Raw genomic sequence first — 7,420 nt, 5'->3', positions numbered from 1 at the left:
AATATGAGAAAAATGCTACAAGAACAAATTAAACACACACAAAAAAGAGTATTTTCATTGGAGTGAGTCTTTAACAAATGTCACAGTGGAAGAAGATATTTCTGTTTGCGCTCGTTTAAACTTGAACAAATACAGAAACTTACTTTCTCTTATGTGTCACACAACAGCAGACTTTAAAGATCACAAATGCAAATGTGCCTAAAACAGGTCTGACTAAATTAATGCAGGAATGTCTGCAGAATATTTTTTGTGTTGTTCTATAAACAGGACATCTAAAACATTACACACATGTCAATTCCTTAAAATGTATTTACTGAACAGTGTTCAAACAAAAATGGCATGGCAGCTGCTCTATTCTGAAGAACGTTTCGACATTGTGCACTGAAGCAGTTTGTTCAACAGTCTATGAACCCAAACAGAGCCCACTCTACCCCTGAAGTTCTGGATGAACTTAAAGGTGTACTTCAGTTACTTCAGATAATCAATGTTGAAGCAGTAAAGTTGTCCAATCAGCTCTGCAAAGCCATTTGGTACATATCGCAACTCACGCAAAACGATGTACTCCTCCAGGATTACAGCAACATTCACAAAGTTCTTTGACTGGGTTGTCATCTCTGCATTTTTCTCCATGGTGATCCGTAGGCGAACGCTCACCCCCTTCATCACTGTTGGTACCCCTGCAGCGTCAGTGGTCTGAAGTAAAAAAACAAAACAAAAAACAAAACATGAAATAGATAAAAATGCACAATTTAATGCATTTAATAATTCATGTAATGACAAATGTGTGTGAATGTCTGGTAATTATCTCTAGGTATGCTAGGGTGGCATTAGCTGCGTTTCTATTACACATCTGCGCACAATTTTGAAATTGAAATTCTAGGAATTTTGAAAAAAATGTTTCGAAATGACACCACTTCCATTAATTCATGATTTTGCAATAAAGCAAAAATCAATTTACACGATAAGTCATTAAAAACACAGTGATGGATAAGACCAAGACTTTTTTTTATTTAATTCCTAAAAGAGAGCATATGGGTGACATCACAGCAGTGTGGCTCGCAGCACTGACAGTCTTAGATGCTCACGACAAGTCTGTTCAGCTGTATTAAAAAATAACCATATTAACAAGTAAGCAGCTGGAACTTTTTTCTGTTTGAAAACGTGACAAAATCCATCAAAGTTTGTCACGGAACTTGCACTAATCCTGAAAGGCGACCTGTGTGTCTTATTCAGGCTCTAAGGTGCAAAAGTACAGCTACAGATGAAGCGATGATGAAACTTTGGTTGGTGATTTTATGGAGGAGCTGTACGATTCCGTATGATACGCAACTTATAAAGAGCTGCGATGCTGTTAGGTCTCTTGTGACGTCCGCTGTGCAGCAGTCAGGAAAGACCCAACATAAGCGCATTTATTTTTTAAAAAGTGTTTCTATTAGTTTTTTGAAAAATGTCTATTTTGATACGCCCCAAAAGCAACCACCTCTAAGCACAAAAACTTTATTTTTTAAATCCAAGTTTCTTAAATTTTGGTGTCTCCATTAAGTGAATTTATTATCAAAAATCCAATTTGCAAAATTTCAGAGTTAATGGAAATGCAGCTAATGCTGTACAAGTGTTACGTTGTGTACATTATGCATTTATTTATTAGGTATTTTATGTATTTATTACATATTTTATATTTTTGTTATATTTTATTGGTTGAATTGATTATGGATTGACCAGAGAAAATTTAAAATTCCATTGGTCTTGACACAACGATAATAATAAATGTACTCCAATTTTCACACTTCTATGTACTGGTGTGAAAATTTTTTAGTGGTCGTTTTGAAAGAACATTTTTTAAATTTGAAAATCAGGTGTTGCATCAATACTGGGTGTGTTTCAAACATACCTCTGCCAACTTAATGAAGGTTGAGCGATCCTCTTCAAAGATGAATGGAAGTGCAAGAACTGCAGTGGATCTCCGGTTCTGCGTGACCAAAACAGGAAATTTGGCTTTAGAGACACATACATGAACATGGAGCAGCTGAACATGTTTCAGCTTTTTGTAAAGTCTCTTTTTGTATAACCTGTTTTTATAACCTCTTCATACCTGAATTTTATTCCACAAAAAAAAAAAAAAAAGATTTTAGATACTCTCCACCATAAGACAGTTGAAAAAAATATCTGCCAACTCATATTTAAAGGTCCTTTAGCATGAAAAATCAACTTCCCTAGTTTTAAGTGTAATACATACCGGTACATCTTTGCAAAACTTCTGATGTTTGTTTTCATGGGCAAAACGCAGACAGGCTGCCGAGGCCGACTCTAGGATGATGTCACGAAATGAAAAAACAAGAAAAAAGAAAAAAGATAAAAAACAAGTTATCTAGTGTGTCAAAGGTAATATATGATAATATATATGGATATAGTTTACTCTGAAAGAATTGAGAATAGCATGATATAGGCCCTTTTTTAATCAGCTTAGTTTTATTCTCTCCAAAATGGCCCTTAACTGTCTTTACAAATTCAGAATCACAGCTCATCACTGTTAAGGAACAGCACTGAGGTGACCTCCATGAAAACCTGAACCTAAGAAGAGTGTCTTTGATGTACTGGGTTTACTATGTATGTATCCTGTCTGTCTATGTGTGTCTTGTCTGTAACCCCCCCAGTTTTGAATAGGGCAGAATTAGTTCAAGAAATACATGCAAGAAAGCAGAAAATATAAAAATATGTAGAGATTTTTATATAAGCAGAAAATCTGTTAAGATTTCTATGGCACTTTTTCTGACATTTAAAATTTAAGCACAAACATTTACAAGTGTATGTAAAATATGGATCACAGTATTGTGCTGCCCTGCTAAAAGAAAAACATACAAGATAGTGACCAAATTAATAAAAAATATTTGCCCTAATTGAAATAAAAATACTTAAAGCCAGGAGGCTTAACCCTATATATTGGACACAATTTTACACTTCAATTACACCCCTTAGAAAATCAAATGTATGGACTAAAGTCTAGCAGTCAATTTCAAAAGAAAATGTAATTACCTTGGTCAGTAAATAATCTCATGTGTAAATATAAATTGATTAAATGTATCCTAAGACACTTTAATAGCAAAGACAACTTAAACATCATGACTTGAGGTCACCATCATTTATTTATATTCCATTTTCCAAGCACTGCTGGGATGACCCATACCTGGATGGAATAGATTCCTGCTGGTCTAACCCAGTGTTGCCTGAAAAACAGTCTCTAAACCAGAGGTGTCTAGCTCTAGGCCCCGCAGGCTGAGATGGAGCTCGTTTTCCAGATCTCCTTTTTCTACTTACCTCTGATTGTATGGAACAAGTGTGTTAAGCCAATTAGAAGCAAAAAAAAGAGGTTAATGAAAAAAAAAAAAACAGGAGGTCCTTCAATTCCTGGAAATGTCCTCCCTTTTTCCCCATCATGCTTCTAACTGGTCGGGCACACCTGACCAGGTAATCACGAGAAGATGGAGCAAGGAGATCGAGAAAACCAGCAGAATCCCAGCCCTGGAGGTCGCAAGTTTGACACCCAGAGCAGATGATGCAATGGTCGAGAAAATCAGTATGTTTATAAACAGATCATCATAGTGAACATTTCAGTTTATTATTCACTTACTACAGAATCATGAAGACTGGAGATTGATGTCATGTCTCAGGTTTGTTTTGTGTACTTCTTCATACAAGTTGATCAACCTTGGCAAATACTGGTCATGTCCACTCAGGAAGGACTTCAGAAGGTCAGCAGATACCAGGCGTGTAAACTCAGCACCAGCCTTTAAGGAGTGAACACAGAATTAAAAAGTGACATGCAGAAAAACCATGTGCTCATTCCTGGATGAATACATAATATATTTAATGATATAAAAGTGACAATATTTTTATGGCATAATGAGGCATTGCTATGACAAAAAGTAACATTTTGTCATACCTCAAATGGAGATAGATGTGAAAACACCAAACTTTGTTTAACTGTATGTGTTTTGTCAAGACTGACAAAAATATGTTGTATAAAAATGATTGTAATTGTAATGAAGGAGGAACTTTATGGGCTTTGCGTACAAATCTGCCGTTCATTGGCCGCGTGCTAAAATGTAAACCAATTGATCAGGTCTGTAACCAATCAGGGGCTCGGATATGGTAGTGAAGCGTAGGTAGCGTCCTTTTCAAAACAGGGAAGTACTAACAGTTGTAAACATGATCACGAAGAAGAAATTAAGAATTGCAGTTTGTGCCAGATTGCATTAATATCTCACTAAAGGCGGAAAGTTACAGGAACACGGCTGTGAAAAAGCCGGGAGCAAAATTAGCCCCGCGTTGGCTTTGCAGGCTGAGCCTCTACCTGTTGTGAGTGACGGAAAAGCGCTAAAAACAGTACAAAAACAAAATATGAAGAACCCCCTCCTCGCCGATACCTGCTTGTTTGGCGCTGGTCCGGTGTTCACGTTTACAAGACCACGTACAGAGGTGGCACCGCAAGGGCCCGGTGTAAATGCAGCATTATTTACCTGTCTTTCCCTCGTGAACGGCGCCTGCGCAGCTGCGTGTGTGGGGAGCTTTCGCCCCTCCCCCGCTCTGCTCAGCGCAAACTCATCTCGACCATCCATGATGGGTAACTTAGAGAGAAAGAGAAGAAAGGTGAAAAAGAGTGGGAAAGTAAACGGCTGTCATGATAGATCCGGCTCGTGTCCCTACCTCCAAAGAACCAGAGCTTTTCATTCGCGACTAACATCACTGTTTCTTCAAACCGAACAGCATCAGCAGCTCCGCTCATACCCCCCCCACACACACACACACACGCACGCGCGCGCGAGCGCTCCACTGCCCATTGAACAGCAGACAGAGCGGTAATCTTAATGTTGGACCATATTAATGAATTAAAAAGTCTGCGACTTCCGAGGCTATTTCATGGTTTATGTAAACACCAGAATATTCAAGTGACCGCGCTCATACTGCTCGGTCACAAAAAAAAAAACAAAAAAACGCGGATTTTCAATGTTCACCGCGCGGACAGCTGCCGTTAAAGACACGGAGGGCGATGTGAAAGCAGCAACTTAAGCTAACTTTTTATGTTCACTAATCGAATGCAGTTTGTGTTTTCCCGCCTGCATGAGTCCAGCAACTAGACACGTAACCAGCAGCACTAGGCCCATGTTAATTCATTCCTTTACTTAGGCTTTCAGTTAATGTACTAAAAACGACAGATAACAAAAAGCTTATGACTGGAAATTGCCATTTCAGATAGATAACTAAATATGCTAGCAAGTCTGCTTTGGACAAAGCAGAGGGGAGACGGTCGTCTTCTTGGGTTTAAAACTCATATATGTTAAAAATAAAATTATGAACTTACCTTTTAAATCTTTGAAATTACCTTGAAAATTAAAAATTATTTTAGAAAAAATATTCCTCCAAATTGAGTCCGCCAAATTGAGCTCCAACTGGAAAAGAAAATGGACGCCGTGATTTCATCATGCGGTCGTGCAGGCACAGGTTGACCTATGACACTGTCCAGGGGCAGTGTACAGAGCATGCGCAAGTCCCGTCACACTTAAGTACTAGTTGCCCGAACTTAAAGTTTGAAGTAGACTGTACTACTGTTTTTGTTGGAAGGATCAAAACTTAATATTTCTAGTTGTCTCTACTTTTTGAAAAATTTTAGTTGACCTGACTCACAAAAATAGGTTGAAAGAACTAAAAGCTAAAATTTTTTTTTACAGTGTTGTTTTCCCATTTTTCCGGTTGTTTTTGGTTTAAACCATAGAAACATCTGGATTCTGCATGGTGCAGCAGTGACTGAGCACCCTGCTGTTTGCAGCCTTCAGTTGGAATAAAACATGAGAGCAGCAGGATAGAAGAAAAACCGAAAACAGAACTAAAAAAGCCAGATTAGAGCATATCAATGTAAAACTAAATCAATAACTCCCCAATCTGAATTTGAGCAGCTTTTATCGGCAAAGCTGTACCATCTTACAGACACGCTGGGTCAAACTGTTGCTCTCATAGCTCCACACCTGCACGTTTCGGCTGCAGAAACAAGACTCCACCTTTTTTTCCCTGAGGCTCTGTTTGATTTGGAGGCTGAAGATGCAACACTGAACTCCTATTGTACAGTTATGAAGCAGACATAATTGCCAAGAGTGAGATAATTATTGTTTAGACTGAACAAAAGAAAGGTGAAGAACAAATCCAGTTGAATGAGAGAAAAAAAATCCCCACAATCTTTTTATTTTCTTGGAAGAGCATAAAAAGAGCAATCTTAATCTATTAGATTGCTAAATGATTATCTTAAATACCTACTCAAATGAAACTGATGCTTTTGGTGTTTTTAACAGTTTTCTAGCATGTTTTTCATGACAGAGGGCATGAAAATTCAACTGTTTTTGTTGCATCGGTAATGTTTGGTTGGGGTTGTGAGGGACCACAACATAGAGGGAGAGCGTGTTAACAGATGGATGACGGGAAGTAGGGGTGGACTTACTCCGCACCAACAGTGACAACCACAAGACAGAAGCAAATTTCTGATGAACTACTGCTGCTTTGCAGAAAAAAACATCCTAGAAAACAGCAGGTTTTTTGGGGGGTTAAAAACAGCATATTCATAATCAAAAGACCACTGGTAACTATTTGAAACAGCTCAAAAGATGAGTATAGAATTCATCTTGGGCACATGTAGTATGTACAGCTGAGATGCACATTGCTTCATGGCCTGCATGTTTATTTTAAGTGCATCCATGTATGCACATATTTAAAGTTAACTTAAAGTTAAAGTCCCATTAGCCATCACGCTCCTGTGTGAAATGTGTTTTCCGCATTTGATTCATCCCCTGGGGGAGCGGTAAGCTGCAGAAACAGCTGCACTCAGGAACCATTTGGTGGTCTAACCGTGACCGTAATCATAACCATAACCCCTTCTTCTGGGTCCATGCGGCCACTGTTGAACATTTTTCTTGCGTTTCAAAATTTACGTAAGAATAGTCACTGTTTTTGTTTTTTTAAAGCTCAACTGCATGCCTTCTCTTAAAGATCCACTCCAATAAAAAAAAAAAAAAGTCTTTGTGTGTGTTTTTTTACATGGTCTTGTAGTATTTTCTTATAATAGAGGGCGTATATAAAATAATTCACGATAAAAACTTTGTTCCTGAGTATTTCTTAAAACAAATGAAAACCGGATGCTAGAAAACAGAATGGGCATGCGAGACATGATGAGCGTGTTCAACACTCGTGTTGAAGTGAATTACGATTCAGGCTCAAACTGTACGACTGAATTGATCCAATATTGCTCATTGTTATTTTTGTGCGCTAATATTAGCTTGAGGCTACAAGCTTGATCGTGAGTGCACAAACAGAGCTCTCAGCGATGAAGAGGAAACCGGGTTGCTCTGCAACAGTCCCACCCACAAACCAGAAGCTA

The 7,420-nt window shown here is 38.2% G+C and overlaps 1 long non-coding RNA gene across 2 annotated transcripts; it reads right to left on the bottom strand.

Moving 5' to 3' along the window:
- Positions 1 to 6: 6 nt before the first annotated feature.
- LOC112144628 lies at positions 7 to 5,702 on the bottom strand. 2 transcript variants are annotated; one of them, XR_002918929.2, is made up of 6 exons: positions 5,360 to 5,702; positions 4,425 to 4,625; positions 3,629 to 3,785; positions 2,237 to 2,307; positions 1,892 to 1,969; positions 7 to 693 (listed from the first exon to the last, which is right to left on the bottom strand). It is a non-coding gene; the product is annotated as an uncharacterized LOC112144628 (long non-coding RNA). The 2 variants fall into 2 exon arrangements; XR_002918928.2 differs by having other exon boundaries at positions 4,518 to 4,625; positions 5,360 to 5,544.
- Between the last annotated feature and the right edge of the window lie 1,718 nt (positions 5,703 to 7,420).

Source organism: Oryzias melastigma, linkage group LG5, assembly GCF_002922805.2.
Source record: "Oryzias melastigma strain HK-1 linkage group LG5, ASM292280v2, whole genome shotgun sequence".
Taxonomy (NCBI): Eukaryota; Metazoa; Chordata; class Actinopteri; order Beloniformes; family Adrianichthyidae; genus Oryzias; species Oryzias melastigma.
This window is presented reverse-complemented; position numbering and strand designations above follow the sequence as displayed.